This window comes from Rhipicephalus sanguineus, chromosome 11 (genome assembly GCF_013339695.2).
Source record: "Rhipicephalus sanguineus isolate Rsan-2018 chromosome 11, BIME_Rsan_1.4, whole genome shotgun sequence".
Taxonomy (NCBI): domain Eukaryota; kingdom Metazoa; phylum Arthropoda; class Arachnida; order Ixodida; family Ixodidae; genus Rhipicephalus; species Rhipicephalus sanguineus.
In genome coordinates, this window is record NC_051186.1 from 144,972,237 (window position 1) to 144,991,412 (window position 19,176).

Here is a 19,176-nt window from a genome sequence, read left to right on the forward strand (position 1 = left end):
GAAGAGCAAACAGCCTACGATGTCAAAGAAGAAGGGAACCGCAACAGGAATACGAATATCACCGGAGCCAGCGAGCGTCTCGGAGCAGCAGCGAATAATATAAAATAATAACCGAATGTCCGAAGGCCATCATATTTTCATATAAAAGGACTTGAAATGCCCCCAGGAAAATGTTTCCCCAGCAATGCATAAGTGTTTAAAAGAGAAGCCGCATTTAACGACATGGGCGAAGCTAGGTCTTTGTAAGCTGGCTTTCCTACATTGTGTAATGTGGTGAAGCCTGCTGATAGCCTCGATGGGGGTGTCATCGTCGATGTGCCACGGCCTACACTGCACAGTGGTTTGAAAGTTGACTGGCACGTTCACAACGTGACCTTCGATACCAAAATAACCTCTTATGTGTCATCTCTGTGCCGTGCGCTAAACAGCTTCGCTAATCATCCACCTTCGGCGAGTGGAATGGATCACAAGTTTTTAACAACGGAGCTGTTCTATGGCTGGGCCTGATGCCAGATGAGCGTCCGCGCTGATCACGAACCGGTTCCCAGATACACCCGTAGGTGGCCTAATTGCCTCGGTTGCGGACGAAGCGGAAGTCACAAGAAAAACACAGGACAACCTCAGTTCCGCTGTTTTTGCAAATTCCACTAGGGTAAGTTTTTTATTAAGTGCGACACCCCACTATCGTCTCTCACCTGTTCGGCTATCCCTGCACATTAGAACAACAACTTGCTATCTCCAGCAAGTATGAAAAATATTTTTCATGTGTCTAGGAGTGTTGTCAGGTACAGTAAATAAACCACGGCACATTCATTTCATGACATAATGCCACGCGGGCTTCTTTTGTTATTTTTATATAACTAGTCCGTTGCAGACGTAGCCGCTCGTAGGTCACGGACGGAAGGATGCAATCCCACGTCTTGTGCTCGACGTCGGCATACATGGCCAGCATGTCGGCGATGGTCTTATTTAGACGCTCGGTGAGCCCATTGGTCCGTTGGTGATAGGCGGTGCTCCGGCGGTGGTTTGTCTGACTGTATCCCAAGATCGCCTGAGTTAATTCAGCAGTAAAGGCCATACCTCTGTCGGTGATAAGGACATCTGGGGCGCCAAGACGAAGGACGATGTTCCAAACGAAGAACTTCGCTACCTCGGCGGCACAGCCTTTGGGCAGAGCCCTTGTTTCGGCGTAGCGCGTTATGTAGTCAGTAGCTACGACGATTCATTTATTTCCAGAAGTCGACGTTGAAAACTGCCCCAGTAGGTCCATCCCGATTTGCTGCAATGGTCGGCGAGGAGGTTCGATGGGCTCAAGAAAGCCTGCTGGTCTTGTCGGCAGTGTCTTCTGTCGCTGACAGTCTTGGCATGTCTTTACGTAGCGAGGGACAGTCGCAGGTGCCGAGCAAAACCAAAGAGCATAACCTTGAACTCGAACAGGCCGTCTGGTGTTATAAAGGCCGTGTTTTCTCAGTCTCTCTCGTCGATTGCCATTTCCCAGTAGCCGGTCTTGAGGTCCATCGACGAAAAATACTTCGCTTTGTGGCGTCGATCCAGGGCGTCTTCTACCCGTGGAAGAGTGTACACGTCCTTCTTCGTGATTTTTTTTCAGGCGACGATAATCGACGCAGAAACGTAGTGTCCCATCTTTCTTCCTCACTAACACTAAGGGAGACGCCCACGGCCTCTTGGACGGCTGGATGATGTCGCCGCGCAACATTTCCTCGACTTGTTTCTTAACGGCCTCCTGTTCTCGCGTCGAAACCCGGTAGAAACTCTGACGGAGTGGTCGTGCATTTTCTTCCGTTATGATACGGTGCTTAGCAAGGGGCGTTTGTCGGACCCGCGATGACGGCGAGAAACAGTCCTTTTATTCGCCGAGACAAGAGGCAGTGTCGCCGAGGCGGCCAAGTTCTTCGTTGAGGACATCGTCCTGCGTCAATGAGCCCCAGAGGTCCTCACCGCCGGCCGAGGTACGGCTTTTAACGTGGACCTAACTCAGGGGATCTTGAGATACAGCCAGACAAGCCACCGCCGGACCACCGCCTACCGCCCACAGAGCAATGGCCTCACCTAGCGTCTAAATAATACCATCGCTGACATGCTGGCCATGTATGTCGTCGTCGAACACAAGACGTGGGATGCAGTCCTCCTGCAATATATATATATATATATATATATATATTGCCGCAAGTCTCATATTTCATGAGTTGAAGCTTCACCCACAAAGACTGTGGGCAACGCGCTGCGCAGGCCTCGCCGTGATGTGTAGGAAGCTTCGCGATCGTTTTGGAACAATCCGTTAAGATTGCGCGCCGCACGAGAATGTTCCATCTTTGTCGAGGGATAACGCCGCCAACAGCGATATCGCTGGAAAGTTCGATAGCACCTGTATAAAAGCCGACGCACTTCGCCGCTTGTCAGTTGATCGACGGACGACGCCCTGTTCGCCGCTATCATTGTACAGCGTGTATTGCTGTAGTCCTAGTTCTCATTTTCCCGGCCACAAGTTCGGCCAAATAAACAGTTTCATTCTGCAAACGCCGACTGCTTTCTTCGTCGACGTCACGACCACGTGACATCTGGTGGAGGTGCTGCTCGTTCATGTTCCGGACGCCCCCGACAAGCCTTGAACCCAGCCCACGTCGCGAAGAAGACACCGACACCATCAGCGGCAGTCGAGCCAGCCGCAGACTGGAAGGACTACCCCCACAATACGGACCCCTACCGGACAAGACCAGGATCACAACGAAGAAGACAACAGCCACAATGACAACCGCTGTGGCGCCTACAACGGTCGTCATGCATCAACCGAGGGAGCCGCCGACTTTCCGCGGATCACCATGCGAGGATCCAGAAAGCTGGCTGGAGGCATACGACCGAGTCTCCACGTTCAACAACTGGGACTGCGACGAGAAGCTACGCCATGTCTACTTCGCCCTTCAAGATGGCGCAAGGACCTGGTTCGAGAATCGAGAGTCCACGCTAATATCATGGGACCTCTTCCGCACCGGATTTCTCAACACCTTCACGAGCGTCATCCGGAAAGAAAGGGCTGAAACCCTTCTCGAGACCCGTGTACAGCTCCCCAATGAAAACGTCGGACTGTACACCGAAGAAATGACTCGACTATTCCGCCATGCCGATCCAGCCATGTCCGAAGAAAAGAAAGTTCGCTTCCTGATGCGGGGAGTGAAGGAAGAACTCTTCGCCGGACTTGTGCGCAACCCGCCGAAGACGGTCTCGGAATTCCTTTCAGAGGCCACCACAATCGAAAAGGCACTAGAAATCCGCACTAGGCAGTACAACCGCCGCATTCCTACGACGACCTACGGGGAGGTTCAGGCGCTGCAGTCTGATTACCTGCGTGACACCATCAGAGCGATTGTGCGGGAAGAGCTGCGCAAACTGTTACCTTCGCCGCAGCATCAAGTGCATTCAATCGCCGACGTTGTCCGCGAGGAAGTCCGGCAATCGCTTGGAATTCCCGAAGCACCGCAGGCACAGCCGGAAGCCATGAGCTATGCTGCTGCAGCCCGACGCAACGCCCCACCCCCTCGCCCACGTCAAGACGCCGCGTCGCCGCAGCAGTTCCGCCGCCAGGCACCGCCGCCACCACCACCGACGCCATACCGCCCGCCGACAGGACAACGCTGCGCCCCCCGAAAGACCGACGTTTGGCGTGCCCCTGACAACCGGCCGCTCTGCTATCACTGCGGGGAAGCCGGCCACACATACCGCCGATGCCAGTATCGACAGATGGGGCTACGCGGATTCGCCGTTAACGCGCCGCGCCCGCAGCCAGGCGAACGGCCTCGCGACATCGACGACTACCTCACCGGAACACAGTGGGAAGAACGACGAGCTTCCCGTTCGCCGTCGCCCGGCCGCTACATGTCACCGCACCGCCGGCAGTACACTGGCCCAAACCGGGGCCGGTCGCCTAGCCCGTATCCGGGAAACTAAGGGCAGCAACCGATGGAGGTGCGGTTGCTGTACGACGAAATGCCGAAGATCCTCCGCGGCCGCCGACGACGACAACGCGACGAGACCTTCAGAACACGACGCAAACCGGACGGAGCCCTCACGACGAAACTTCGCGGCCCGAAGAAAACCTGACGACGCAACGTAGAAACAGCGGGACAAATCGACGAAGCCGTGATCCGACGCCACGACCTAACCGCAACGCAAGACGACGAACTAGCGACCTCGATGTCCTTATCGACGGCCACAGCATCACAGCTCTCGTCGACACCGGAGCCGACTATTCCGTCGTCAGTGGGCCATTAGCCACCAAGCTGAAGAAAGTAAAGACCGCTTGGAGTGGACCCGAAATCCGGACAGCTGGAGGCCACCTGATAACACCGATTGGTGTCTGCACGGCGAGAGTCACCATCAATAACCACACTTATCCTGCGAGCTTTGTAATCCTACAAAACTGCTCCAGGGATGTGATACTCGGAATGGACTTCCTAAGTGACCACGGCGCCGTTATCGACCTGAGGTCTGAGTCGATAACACTAACCTCAGACAAAGCGCTCCCGCCCCACCCGACGCCAGGGAACCATGCACTGAATGTGATAGAAGAGCAGGTGACCATTCCGCCGCGCTCCAGCGTCATTATTTCCGTCGGCACTGAAAAACCTGCAAACCTTGAAGGCGTAATCGATGGCGATCAGCAACTACTCCTGAATCGTCAAATTTGCGTCGCAAGAGGTATCGCCGAGCTGCATGACGGTAAAGCAAAGGTACTGCTGACAAACTTCAGCCACGAATATAGGCACCTCAACATGGGTACGACGGTTGCCTACATCGACGAATGTGTAGCCGCCAGCGATGCTTTCGCCCTCTTCGATGCTGCCGAACATGCTTCGACGAATAGAGGTCCTGAACCGGATTTTGACGTCAACCCGAGCCTTCCGAAGGTCAAGCAAGACCAGCTCAAAACCCTGCTCCTGCAATACAAGCACTGTTTCTCGTCGTCCTCGCGGGTCCGACAAACGCCCCTTGCTAAGCACCGCATTATAACAGAAGAAAATTCTCGACCACTCCGACAGAGCCCCTACAGAGTTTCGACGCGAGAACGTGAGGCCATAAAGAAACAAGTCGACGAAATGCTACGCGACGATATCATCCAGCCTTCAAAGAGTCCGTGGGCGTCACCCGTGGTATTAGTGAAGAAGAAGGACGGGACACTGCGCTTCTGCGTTGATTATCGGCGCCTGAATAAAATCACGAAGAAGGACGTGTACCCCCTCCCACGGATAGACGACACCCTGGATCGACTTCACAACGCAACGTACTTTTCGTCGATGGACCTCAAGACCGGCTATTGGCAGGTCGAAGTAGATGAAAGAGACCGAGAAAAGACCGCTTTTATAACACCCGACGGCCTCTTTGAGTTCAAGGTCATGCCTTTCGGTCTTTGCGCGGCACCTGCGACGTTCCAGCGCATCATGGACACCGTACTGGCTGGATTGAAGTGGCAGACGTGCCTTGTGTATTTGGACGACGTCGTCGTGTTTTCCTCGACCTTCGACGAGCATCTCCGGCGGCTTGAGGCAGTACTTCAAGCAATCAAGACCTCTGGACTGACCCTGAAGCCAGAAAAGTGCCGATTCGCATACGACGAGCTCCTCGGTCATGTGATCTCGGTTTCTCGGTCATGTGATCAGCAAGTCTGGAGTGCGCCCAGACCCGCGGAAAACAGCGGCCATCGCCGACTTCGCGCCTCCCACCGACAAGAAGGCCGTCCGCCGATTTCTCGGCTTATGCGCCTATTACAGACGCTTCGTCAAAAACTTTTCACGCATCGCCGAACCACTCACACTTCTCACAAAGAATAACGTGGAATTCAGGTGGGAACCGGAGCAAGTGCAAGCATTTGAGGAACTTAAACGACGCCTGCAGACGCCACCCATACTTGCGCATTTCGACGATTGCGCCGATACTGAAATACACACCGACGCAAGCAGCGTAGGACTCGGTGCCGTCCTTGTGCAAAAGACGGACGGGCTTGAAAGGGTTATCAGTTATGCTAGCCGGTCATTATCCAAGGCAGAAGCCAACTATTCCACAACAGAAAGGGAATGCCTCGCCATCATCTGGGCTACGTCAAAGTTTCGCCCCTACCTCTATGGCAGGCCCTTCAAAGTTGTCAGTGACCATCACGCCTTATGTTGGCTAGCTAACTTGAAGGACCCTTCAGGTCGTCTCGCACGATGGAGTCTGAGGCTTCAAGAATTCGACATTACCGTCGTGTACAAGTCCGGACGAAAACACTCTGACGCCGACTGCCTCGCTCGTGCCCCCGTCGACGCGCCGCCGCAAGACGACGACGATGACTGCTTCCTCGGAACTATAAGTGCCGACGACTTCGCCGAAATGCAACGAGCCGACGCGGAACTGGGGGGCCTTATGGAGTACCTCCAGTGCAAGACCGCCGTTGTTCCGAAGGTATTCAAGCGAGGACTGTCGTCGTTTTTCTTACGGAACGGCGTTCTCCTGAAAAAGAACTTCTCGCCACTTCGAACGGACTATCTTCTTGTCGTGCCCTCATCATTGCGACCAGAAGTCCTCCAGGCCCTACACGACGACCCGACGGCTGGACACCTCGGTGTTTCCCGCACGCTCGCCAGAATACAGGAAACGTACTACTGGCCACGCCTTGCTGCCGACGTCGCCCACTACGTCAAGACTTGCCGAGATTGCCAGCGACGGAAGACACCGCCGACTAGGCCAGCGGGACTTCTGCAGCCAATCGAACCACCTCACAGGCCGTTCCAGCAAATCGGGATGGACCTACTGGGGCCGTTCCCGACGTCGACTTCCGGCAACAAGTGGATCGTCGTAGCAACTGACTACCTCACCCGCTACGCCGAGACAAAGGCATTGCCCAAAGGCAGTGCCGCCGAGGTAGCCAAGTTCTTCGTGGAGAACATCGTCTTGCGTCATGGCGCCCCAGAGGTCCTCATCACAGACAGAGGTACCGCCTTTACAGCGGACCTAACTCAGGCGATCTTAAAATACAGCGAGACGAGCCACCGCCGCACCACCGCCTACCACCCGCAGACCAATGGCCTCACCGAGCGTCTAAATAAGACCATCGCCGACATGCTCGCCATGTACGTCGACGTTGAGCACAAGACGTGGGACGCCGTCCTTCCGTACGTGACCTTCGCTTACAACACGGCCGTCCAAGAAACGACGCAGATGACGCCGTACAAGTTGGTCTACGGAAGGAGCCCGGCGACGACGCTCGACGCCATGCTACCCAACGTCACCGACGAAGAAAATGTCGACGCCGCCGCTTACTTACAACGTGCCGAAGAAGCTCGACAGCTGGCCCGCCTGCGCATCAAGACCCAGCAGCACACCGACAGCCGTCGCTACAATCTTCGACGACGCTTCGTCGAGTACCAGCCCGGCGACCGTGTCTGGGTCTGGACGCCAATACGACGACGCGGACTAAGCGAGAAGCTTCTTCGACGATACTTCGGACCGTACAGGGTACTTCGACGTCTCGGCGCACTCGACTACGAGGTTGCCCCCGACGGCATCACGAACTCTCAGAGGCGCCGAGCTCGACCCGAGGTCGTGCATGTGGTGCGCCTTAAACCGTACTATGCTCGTTAACGCACCTGAGGACTCTAATGTTTGCTTTCTTTATTAGTTTTCTTTAGTATTGCATGTATTCATGTTCTGTTTTTAAGCATCGGGACGATGCTTTTTCAGAGGGGGGCATTGCCGCAAGTCTCATATTTCATGAGTTGAAGCTTCACCCACAAAGACTGTGGGCAACGCGCTGCGCAGGCCTCGCCGTGATGTGTAGGAAGCTTCGCGATCGTTTTGGAACAATCCGTTAAGATTGCGCGCCGCACGAGAATGTTCCATCTTTGTCGAGGGATAACGCCGCCAACAGCGATATCGCTGGAAAGTTCGATAGCACCTGTATAAAAGCCGACGCACTTCGCCGCTTGTCAGTTGATCGACGGACGACGCCCTGTTCGCCGCTATCATTGTACAGCGTGTATTGCTGTAGTCCTAGTTCTCATTTTCCCGGCCACAAGTTCGGCCAAATAAACAGTTTCATTCTGCAAACGCCGACTGCTTTCTTCGTCGACGTCACGACCACGTGACAATATATAGTCAACCACAGAATATGTAAGCGCCGCACCATTTTCTCACACTTTCAACCACTAGATATCACTAATGTAATAAAAAAAATGAAAAACAAGAATTCAAGATTAATTCAACTTAGATATATTCTCCGCATCTACTACTGACACGTAATCAAGTCACATTCTACCGTGGTGAGGGGTGGGGGGGGGTCAGTAATCAAAATTTCATCATTTTACAGAGCACTTAATCAGTAGAAGTTAAACCAAAAATCAACAGCCTGCCCCCAAGGAAACAAGACAAGGAAGATTCCACGAAGACAAGACTGAAGAGCTACCACTTTCAAGATTCAGCACCGAAGATTAAACTCTGACACATGTTAGCAGCAAGAAATCAATGTAACATGAACAGTAGTTTTTTTTTTGTCCGCTACTCTGGGTTGGGGTCCCGTTCTCCTTCCCCTCCAAAATTTAACTTGGCTCTGCCAATACTGTCGCGGTCGCGGTCGCACGCGTTTTTCTAGCTCCTGAGTTTTTCATTTTCTCCTTTTATTTTTTGTTTAATTTTTCATCCACAGTTATGATCTCCGTACCCCCTCTATCATTTGATTTACTTATCTATTCTGCTCTCCCGGGTCCAGCCCTCATTGGGGATTAAGTAGGGCGATGTAGGTCCGCCTAACCTTTTTTTTTTTTGATCGGCCTTTTCTTTTATATCATATTTTTTTATTACGCCCCACCAGCCGATTCCCTCCCTGTCCCTCGACACTCCTTGTGATGGACGACAACTTTCCGCCAAGCTCCCTGTCGGAAATCACCATGAGCTGTAGCTCTAGGCGCTCTCGAGCGTTTGAACTTCTTCGGGAGGCAAACAACCTCCTCCGGCAAGATGACGCCAAAAAATCGCTGTCACCTCGCCGCCGTCCTCGTAAGGTTCGCAAGAGTCTTGCTCAGCCACGCTGGTACAAACGACCCGCCACTGTTCTGCCAGGCTCCACGAACCAGGCGCCCGAACCGCCATCCAGCCCCGGCCCCTTCAACTCCACGGGCGCCGTTCCCTCCACAGTCGAGAAAGACGCTGCTGCCATCTTGGCTCGTCCTCCCTCCCAAATCGGCCATTTTAACGCCGAGGCAGTTTCCAGCGAGCAAGTCACGGTGGATCAGGAGGGTAACGACCGCATTGGCATTCCAGAGGGGAACCAGGAGGGACAATGCCCCTTGTCAAACAAAAACCCTTCCCCTCCCATCGCAGGGGGGAGCGAAGAAATCACTGCCTCATCAGCTTCGCTGAATGAAGCCACACGAGCGCCCACCAGGCCCCTTTCCCCCTTTGCTGACGTCACGGAGGAAGCACAGCTGACTCCAGGGAACCCAGCTCCCGCTCACACGTGCACAGCAAGGTCAGGCGAGCCATTGCCCATTCTTGAGGGAAAGGAGTCCCTGAATGGCGTGCCCTCCTCCCCACTCCCTCGCGCCAGCCGCGTGCTGGGACAGCTGACGGCTGAAGAGTTCCCCGCCCTCTCCCCCACTGGGGCCCCGAGCGCTACAGAGCTTTGCGCACCAAGTGTTCCCATCAACACCGGGCGTCGGTCTCAGCGTGCTGAGAAGCCCGCTGCCAGCAACCCACGCCCCCGGCCCCCACGGCACACAAGCCCCGGCACCCAGCTGGAGACGGTACTTTACAGACCGGCTGTGAGGAGAGAAACTTTCCGAACAGCCACACAGGAAGCCATCGCCTCCTATTTGGCTCCTCTGGAGGGCGTCAGTCGCGCCCGCGTAAATTTCAGTCGCAACGTCGTCGCGGTCGATGTCACCGCCGGAACTCCACTCGACCCCCTGCTCGCTGTGGCTGACATCTGCGGCATTGCTGTGCGCGCGAAGCAGGCGTCGACGAACACCTGCAGCGGCGTCATCTATAACGTCGACCGCGCGCTAGACGAGGATTCGATCCGTGCCAACATCGCGTCACGGTTACCTGTCCTTCAGTGCTCTCGCTCTGGTCGCCACGTTATTGTGCGCTTCGCCGGCAACAAGGCTCCCCCTGATGTGGAACTTTTCAAACAGCGCCGGCCCGTGCGTGCTCGCCGTCCACGACCAACCCAGTGTGAGCTCTGCGGACGCTATGGGCACACGGACGTAACGTGCACGTCTGAGCGGCGATGTGTGCGTTGTGGCGGACCGCACTCCCTCGGTGAGTGCACCGCGAAGAAGACGAGGTGCTTCTATTGTGGCGCAGCTCACCCCGCTACCGAGCCCCGCTGCCCTCGTTGGCAGGAAGAGCGGCGCTTGTTGGAAGTGCGCGCCGAATCGTCGCTCCCAATCTCGCGCCGTCAGGCGCTCGCTATCGCGCGTGGACAGAATACAGGAGACCCAGTAACACCCGGCTCTACCACCATGTCCCGTGCCCACCCCCTGGTTCGCGAGAACTTTTCGTACGCGGCGGCCGCTGGTCTTCCGTCTGCAAAGAACTCACAAACCGCCACAGACAAGAGAAACTCTGTGATCGCTGTGCTCTCGGCAGCGCTGACAGCCGCTATGGATTTTCTCCCTCCCGGCTGCCCCGTTCGCCCGCTCTGTGCTGCAGCGCTGGCCACCCACCTTGCGTTAACAAATGATGGCGAGTGATCGACACGAGTCTAGGCCACGCATACTGCAGTGGAACTGCCGTTCACTGCGTCGCCGACAAGCAGAGCTCGCAGCGATCCTTCCCCTGCGCGACTATGACGTCCTTGCTTTGCAGGAGACGTATGTTCGCGTGGAGGATGTTTCGCTGCCCGGCTACATCGGCTACAGCAGTTCCACGCAGTGTGCGCTGGCTGAGTGCAATAGTGCGCCGTGCTGTGACACCGCCCACCCGCCCGGGAAGCCACGCGCCGGTTTGTACATTCGTGACACACTCGCTCATGCGCTTGTCCCCACAGAACATTTATGCTGTGCGACGAGTGAGTGCGTTGCTGCCACGGTCCGTGTGGACGGCGTGGACACTTCTGTCGCGAGTGTTTATGTGCGCCCAGTCGTCGCGGCCAGCTGCGCGTTTGTGCCACGCCTTGTCGCCGTGCTCGCGCGTGACCACGTACTGTGGGAGACTTCAACGCGCACCACGTCAGCTGGGGTTGCCGTACCACGGATGCGCGCGGTAGGGACCTATGCGACGCGATCAGTTCGGTGGGACTCCTCGTACTAAACTCCGGGGAACCCACCTTCATCCGTCGCAGTGCGGCCTCGACAGTGATTGACCTGGCGCTGGTGTCAGAACGCTGCTCCTACGAGTGGAAACGCCACGCTGACACTGCTGGTTCTGATCACTACCCGATCACACTCCTCCCGTGCCACCCCAGCCGTGGTGCTGTTCGTGAATACAGTGTTGTATGGTGGCCACTTTTCCGTGACCTGTGCGCGAGCGTGCAGAGCAGTGATGATTTCTTTTCGCGCATCGCGGACTGTGCTGAGCGTGCCACAACACGCTGTGTTGTTCCCGCCGGCACGCCCTGCCATGACATCAAGCTGCTCAACCTCTGCGCAGTGCGCCAACGAGCACAGAGGCGGGCGCTGCGCTCCTCGGTCTCCGGCGCATGGACAGGGTACAACCGACTCGACGCTGTGTGCCGGCGGCACGCCCAGCGGCTACGCGACCGCAGCTGGACGGGCGTCTGTTCCTCTCTGAGTGATCCACGAGGACGTCGCCGCAGCTGGCACATCATGCGCGTCCTGATAAACCCGAAAGTGTCGCGCTACCCAGTGCTCGCCATAGCCGTTGCGCAGGGCATCACTGAAAGGGAGCTTGCTGAACTGCTTGCCGCCTCTTTCGCGCCTCCTTCCCCTCCTAGAGCGGGGAGCGCTGGCGGTGTCACGACAAACGCCGCACCCCCGCTCCCCCCCCGTGGATCCCATCACCTCAGCTGACATTCGCTCTCTCTGCAAGGAGGACTTCTCCCTCTACGAACTGGAACGGGTTCTCCTCAGAAAGCGCAAGCGCAGCGCCCCTGGAGCGGACAAAATCACTCATCAGCTGTTGAGAAACCTGGATGCCTCCCAGCGCCCACTCTTGTTGGATGCATTCAACAGAGTTTTCTCCAGTGCTGTCCTCCCGGAAGAATGGCGTTCCGCGACTGTGATCCCTATCCTCAAACAAGGTAAACCGCCGCGATCGGTGACGTCATACAGGCCCATCTCTCTCACTTCTGTGGCGGGCAAGACTATGGAGGAGATGGCTCTTTACCGGCTACAGTGGATCGCGGAGGTGCGCAACGCTTTCCCACCAGAGCAGTTTGGATTCCGGCCACATCGCGCGACCATCGACTGCATTGCTGCAGTCGTGAGCACCCTCGAGCAGGCCCTTCACGATGGAGAAATGGCCATCCTACTCCTCCTTGACATAAAGTCGGCGTTCGACTCGCTCCCCCACTCGTCTATCCTCAGTGCTGTGCGCGCGCTAGGTGTTGAGGGCAAACTCTTGAACTACGTTCGGGCCTTCCTCACTGACCGAACGTTTACTGTGCGCGTGGGCGGGGCGACAAGTGCGCCGCGATCTGTCAGCTGTGGCGTCCACAGGGCAGCGTCCTCAGCCCGTTTTTGTTTAATCTGGTACTCGCGCCGCTCGTCAAGTGCCTACCAGAAACGGCTGTGTTCCCTGTTCGCGCAGTGGTGTACGCTGATGACGTCGCATTGTATGTGCGTGGACCGACCCGAAAGTGCTCGGTGGTGCGCGCTTGCATGCAAGAGGCCCTCCAATGTGTGGCCGCCTTCGTGAGAAACATCGGCCTCACGATCTCGGCGCCGAAAACCGAGGCCCTCGTCGTCCGCCCTCGTGCTGAAGCCCGACGACGCCTTCCGTGCCTTCAGCTGGATGGTGCACCAATAGTTTGGAGTAGCAACGTCCGCTACCTCGGCCTGACGATAGACAATCGCCTCCGATGGTTCCCGGCGGTGCGACGTGTACGACAGACGACGCGTCGCGTGGAATCGGCCGTGCGCCAACTACTCGCAGGCGGCAACGGCTGCCCCGCTGCCTTCGCCTGCACCATCTACGAGGCGATGGCTCTGTCTGCCATCCACTACGCACTGCCGATCTGCAAACTCCAGGCGCCACAGTGGCGACTGATCGACCAGGACCACCGCCGAGTCATCCGCATGTGTCACGGAATGCCTCGTGGCTCTCGTGTGGCCGAGACCCTCGCGGAGGCTCGTGCGTGGCCTGCGTCGCTCACGGCGGACCTGCGCGCATTGTGCCACTTGCAGCGTCTCCACCGAGCGCCTGATGCAGGTCCCCTCCTCTCGCGGTTACGTGCTGTGCCAAACTCACGTGTCGGCCAACTTATCGACGTGTACGACGGTGTTGTGGCTGACGACCCCGCACGCCTTTCGCGCTGGCCACCCCCTCACCGTCGAGTGCCCATTCGAGTGAACTTGCACCTGCCGGGCATTCGATCCAAACGCCACACCCCCATCAGTGCCATTGCTCAGGAGGCCGCGGCGCGGATGTATGAGGACCTGGCCGGGAGGACGCAGGTGTTGACCGATGGGTCCGTCCTGCAGGATCGCTCAGCCGCGGCCGCCTGCATAGTCCCTCAGCTCAGCTCGGAACGACAGTGCCGCTTGCGATACTGTGCATCCTCAACAACAGCTGAGCTAGTCGGGCTCCAGCTGGCTGCAGACCTCCTGCGCAATTCGCCGGCCGTCACGAGCACAGCAATCTTCTGCGACTCGAAACCTGCCGTCCGCCAGCTCGCGAGGGAGGAACGAGGCCCCCTTCTTGCTCAGCGTGCCGCTCTCAGCCTGCTGGCCCTCCAGGAACGAGGCTGTGATGTGGTCCTTCAGTGGCTCCCTTCACACGTCGGCATCGCGGGCAACGAGGCTGCAGACGAACTCGCAAAACGAGCACACTCCGCCGAGACTTCGCTGACGGATTACGCCAGCTCGTTCGACTCGGCACGCAACAACCTTCGCCGGGAGCTGGTGCGCGAGCATCCTGACGCACGGGTCGCCTCCGGACACCCCCCTCCTCCCATCCCAGCCACTGGTTTCACTCGCCGCGAGCGCGCGCTTCTTCTTGCCTTGAGGACCGGTTCTGTGTGGCCCGCGGAACGCAGGCATCGTCTTCGCGGCGCCGCTGCACCGAACTGCACCGATTGCGGCGCGATCGAAACCCTGTGCCACCTAATGTTTGACTGTCCTTCTCTCAACACTGCGCGGAAGTGGCTCACCATGAAGTACCGCCTCGTCGGACTGCCGTGTGCGACCCTACAGGACTTGCTCCATCCCGCCGGCCACGTGCACCGTCGCCGATCAGCCCTTGCGGCCCTACTCGCTTTTCTCGAGGATGCCGGCCTAGTGGAACGAATTTTCTAGCCGCTCACCACGGTGACTCGGACGCCCGTTCTCCTGCGCCCCCAACCCCCTCACTGTTTTTTTCCCACTCATATCTTTATTTTTCTTCTTTTACCATACTCTTTTCACTCTCACTGTCCCTTTAATCCCTAATCCCCCGTGAGTGTATCGGTTGAGGTGTCCTCACTTGAGAGACAGTTATCGTGCACTCCACACCCAATTTCCTTTTTCATTTCCTTCTTCCTTTTAAGAATCACCTCCCCCCCTGTTCATTTTTCTTTTCTCATTGGCATTGCCTGCTATATTATTATGGTGCAGGCAGAGGTTTTATTCTTTTTTTTCTTTTCTTTCTTTCTTTTTCATACCTCACAATAAAGAAAGTACGTGACCTTCGCGTACAACACGGCCGTGCAAGAAACGACGCAGATGACGCCATACAAGTCGGTATACGGAGGGAACCCGGCAACGACGCTCGACGCCATGCTACTGAACTTCACCGACGAAGAAAACCTCGACGTGACTGGCTGCCTTCAGCGCGCCGAAGAAGCCCGACGACTCGCCCGCCTACGCATCAAGAATCAGCAGACGACCTACAGCCGCCGTTACAATCTTCGACGGCGCTCCGTGGAATATCAGCCAAGGTGTGTCGACGTCCCGGCGCTCTAGACTACGACGTCACCTCGGACGGCATCACGAACTCCAAGCGGCGCCGCGCACGACCTGATGTCGTCCATGTCGTGCGCCTTAAGCCGTTTTATACGCGTTAGCGAACCTTTGGACTCTGTTTTTTCCTTTATCATTGTACTTTATTTGCGTATCCAGTTTTTCCCTTCCATGTTCTGTCAGAAGCATGCGGCGGCTACATTTTCGATGGAGGCGAAAATTGAGGCCTGTGGTGCACGTTAAGGAATCCCAGGCGGTTGAAACTTCCGGAGCCCTCCACTACGGCGTCCCTTATTATCATATCGTGATTTTGGGACGTAAAACCCCAGATAATATTATCTGTTTGAAGCATCGGGACGATGCTTTTTCAGCGAGGGGCAATGATACGCGCGCTTCTTTTGTTATTTTTATGTGAGTACTCTTTTGCGCACGTAGCCGCTGCCTTGCGCAAAGCGCGCCCTAATGCCTGGGAGACTTCCAGACTACTTTTGCACAGCGGCAAAATGACCAACAAATGACCGCGGCACTTTTGGGCTCAGCATGATCAGGCAGGATAAAAGGCTGCCAGACAAATCAAAAGTTAATGACAAAAGTTAATCACAAGTGTTGCTTGCTAGGCCATACTAAACTTGAGAAAACCCGCGAAAACAGAAGCAAACATTAAGTTAGGGCAATTATGATGCTTTATCCTTTTTTCTTTGTATTTTGCTGAGAGCTTGGCGCATGTGTTGGCTGTTTTGGTTGTTTCAGGCCAGTGTGGTTTTCAAGTCAGTTGTAAGTACAGCGCGGTGTTGTGATTCTTTCCTTCGTGTGTGCGTCTCTTTCGCTGGTTTTCTCAAGTATCATTAATGAGCGACTCACGAATGCCAGTATCGAAATGCCTCGTTTTTCCTGAAAATCTTCAGAGGTTGATGTGTAATCATTGTAAATACTGAAGTAACCCGCACACATTTCAATTAAACACGTGATTTATGCGCATTTTCGACATGCACTATTGTACTCTATAAATGTACATGTACCACTTATCACTTTCAATAATTGGTTTTAATCACAGTTTTCAGCTAATTCCAAAGCACCGAGTTCGGGAAAGCTGATTTATTGGCAGCAGGGGCTTGGCGAGAAGTTAAGTTCCCGGGGGGAGGGTGGGTATAGAAATACAGAACGCACCCATATGTCTACGCCGCTGATTAAAGTCAAGGTACATGTGAGCAATAATTGCGGGAAATGTTTATTCATTGGTTTATGGGGTTTAGCATCCCAAGGCTACTCAGGCTATATGAAAGATGCCGTAATGGAGAGCTCCGATAATTTAATTCGACAACCTCGTGTTGCTTATCGGGCACAGTAGACGGGCACCTAGCATTTCGCCTCTATCGAAATGCGAAGGCCGCGAGTGACCTGGATCGAACCTGCGTCTTTCGGGTCAGCAGCCGAACAGCTTTAAACACCAGGAGCATAGCCAGAAATTTTTTTCGGAAAAAGGGGGGGGGGCGGTGATGTTCAATCATACTTTATGTATGTTTGTGCGTGCAGCACAAGCGAAACTGTAAATTTTCGGATTTCAAAACTGAAATTTTCGGATCCCCCCCCCCTCCTGGCTACGCCAGTATTAACCACTGTTATCTCGGTGACATCATTGAAGCCAAAGGTTAGTCGAAAGGGTGTCGTTTCAAAACAGTAAAAATACAATTAAGCTGGAACATGACGGTTGCAATTTTAATGTTTAATGCTTTCAAGAAAATAAAATTGTTTAAAAAGAAAAGCAGTAAGTGTTCGAAAATTTCAAAAGCATTTTTATGAAGGATTAAGTCATACGCAACATTCGGCACTTAAGTGCGAATTATATCGTGAAAGCTGGGGGCAGAATCGTACATGTTAAAGCCATTTTCGATCTCAGCTAGTCGCGGCCGGTCTAAACGTAGTTCATATCAAGTGCGAGTGGCTCCTTTCCGCAACTTGCACGAGTGAGACAGTCATGACCGACAGATTTCATCCTGGTCACGCTTTATCGCGATCAACTTTAATCGAGTGACACATCGATAGCTTTCTTTATCACGAGCTTGCGAGACTGAAATTCTACAAGCGCACCCTACAATTACGGTGGCTACTACACTGCTTTATATTGACATGAATAACAACAGCGGAATAATGTGCAGCGGCTTTTCGCTGTATTCTTTCCGTTCCTTGGGCACCACATATCATAGAAATCAGAGTTGCAGTAAAACCTGTAATTGGGCAAGGCGAAGGCTGTCAGAGGAAAGACAGCACGAAAAGATTCCCTCGCCAGCCTCGGACGAAATTATGCAATGGCCTGTTTGTTTCTAAATACCTACGAGAACATTTACAGACTCTTCTGGTAGCCAGGCAAAAAAAGTTTGTGAAATCAAATCTACTGGTATTTCAATGCTGCACTTAGCCATTGAGCAAGGCTAATGTCTGTAGCAATGACATGAAGAGAGCAGCAGCGACGGCCGTGCTCACGGTGCCTGCTGTCATTCGCGTAACACAGAACACGTGCAGACCCAGTCTCAAATATCGTTGCTGACAATCGTGCTATTTAACACTATTACATAAACGAAAAAATAAGTCATTTTCGCAACTCTATTGATAAACAATTCAATATTTGCGCTGAGAGTCACAGCTGTCCGCCGCGCGTAATCGCGCTTCGCCGTCTGCTACGTAGAGCCTGTTGCTGCAGTAGCGCCACCTGCACCGGAAGTCGGTTGCGCGCCGCTTTCAGAGTACAGCGGAGGCGGGGTGTTTGGCAACTGAAACAAGTTCTATAAACGTTGATGGGAGCTGCGATTGAAACGCGACTATGTTTGGAGGGAAGAAACACTAGTAGCGAAAAACCAAGTTTTATTCGAGGACGAAGCAACCTTTATGTTTTTCAAATGACATTTATATCCCGGACAATATTATTTAGGTGCAATGTGCCAGGAATGTAAGACAGTGTTTAATTATTACGAAAGATCTTTTTCTTAGCGCTCCTGAAGAGAGGCGCACGTCATTGTTTTTCAGTGCAGCCCTTTCGGTGCATGAAAAGGCGCGCCCCCAGACGTGTTCTGGTGTTTCGCACTTGCATGCGTTTTCTTAATTACTGTGGTGAGAATTTTATTTTTGCTGTGCGCGGAGTTGCGAGGTGCGTTTCATCGTTGCTGAACGTGTTGGCTACGGTGTTCAACGGGCAACGGGGCGACGCGGCTAACATTTAACGCCGAACGCTTTCCTCGGTACTCGCAGAAACGGTGTGCTGTTCAAAGATGCAATAGCAAGATCCGTACGCCTGGCGACCCATCTCTTTTAGATAAGACACCGACCCAACTGTTCGGAGTAGTGTGCTTGCTGGATTTTCATGGAACAGTATTCCTGCTGTCCATTTTCCTTCGTGAATATGCGGTGTCTACTATATTTCCTCTTATCAGTGAGGAGATCGCCAAGTTACCTGTCACGCTACAATTCGCATGCCTGTATACGTTACACTTAAGGCTAATTTATCGGAACATAAGGAAAAACATAGTGCACGTAGTGTACGGACTTTTTGTGCTTATTGCGACACTTGCTGCTCATTGTGTAGGGCGTGATAAAATTGCGTTAGTGTGACCATTGAACAAAACTGAATTGTCATCATTTTGGCGTGGTCAGGCGTCATTTCTTCTTGTTAGAACTGAAGTACACGAGCAATGCGCTCTTAAAGGCCCCTGCGCATGTGCAAAGCAAATAAGCAACGCTAAAAACATGAGAGGAACGCTGCTTCTTACTTCAATCCCGCTGTGCAAGATGACAGAAACGCAGAATAAAAGCTCCAAGAATAAGGTTTCCTGCTAAAAGCAAGAGAAATGAAATGGCGGTACACTTAAACACCGCTGCTTAGTCATGAGTCGATATTAGTTTAGCTAGCGTTGGCTTCAAGTGCATTCGCCAAGGACTGGCCGGCTCGTCGTAGCGCGAGACCTTAGCGATCAGGGGCCTAATAAATCTATTTTGAGGTCGAATTTCGCGCTAGTGCCAATAAAATGACGTCACGTTTTCGCCGGATATTGCGTCACATCCACTCTATTTTTTGTTCCGC

General features: G+C 54.2%; 1 protein-coding gene across 1 annotated transcript in view; it reads right to left on the minus strand.

Annotated features, from left to right (window-relative positions):
• LOC119375472 (sulfate transporter) overlaps positions 1-19,176 on the minus strand; it is a 115,054-nt gene that overhangs the window by 27,531 nt on the left and 68,347 nt on the right. The window lies entirely within an intron of this gene.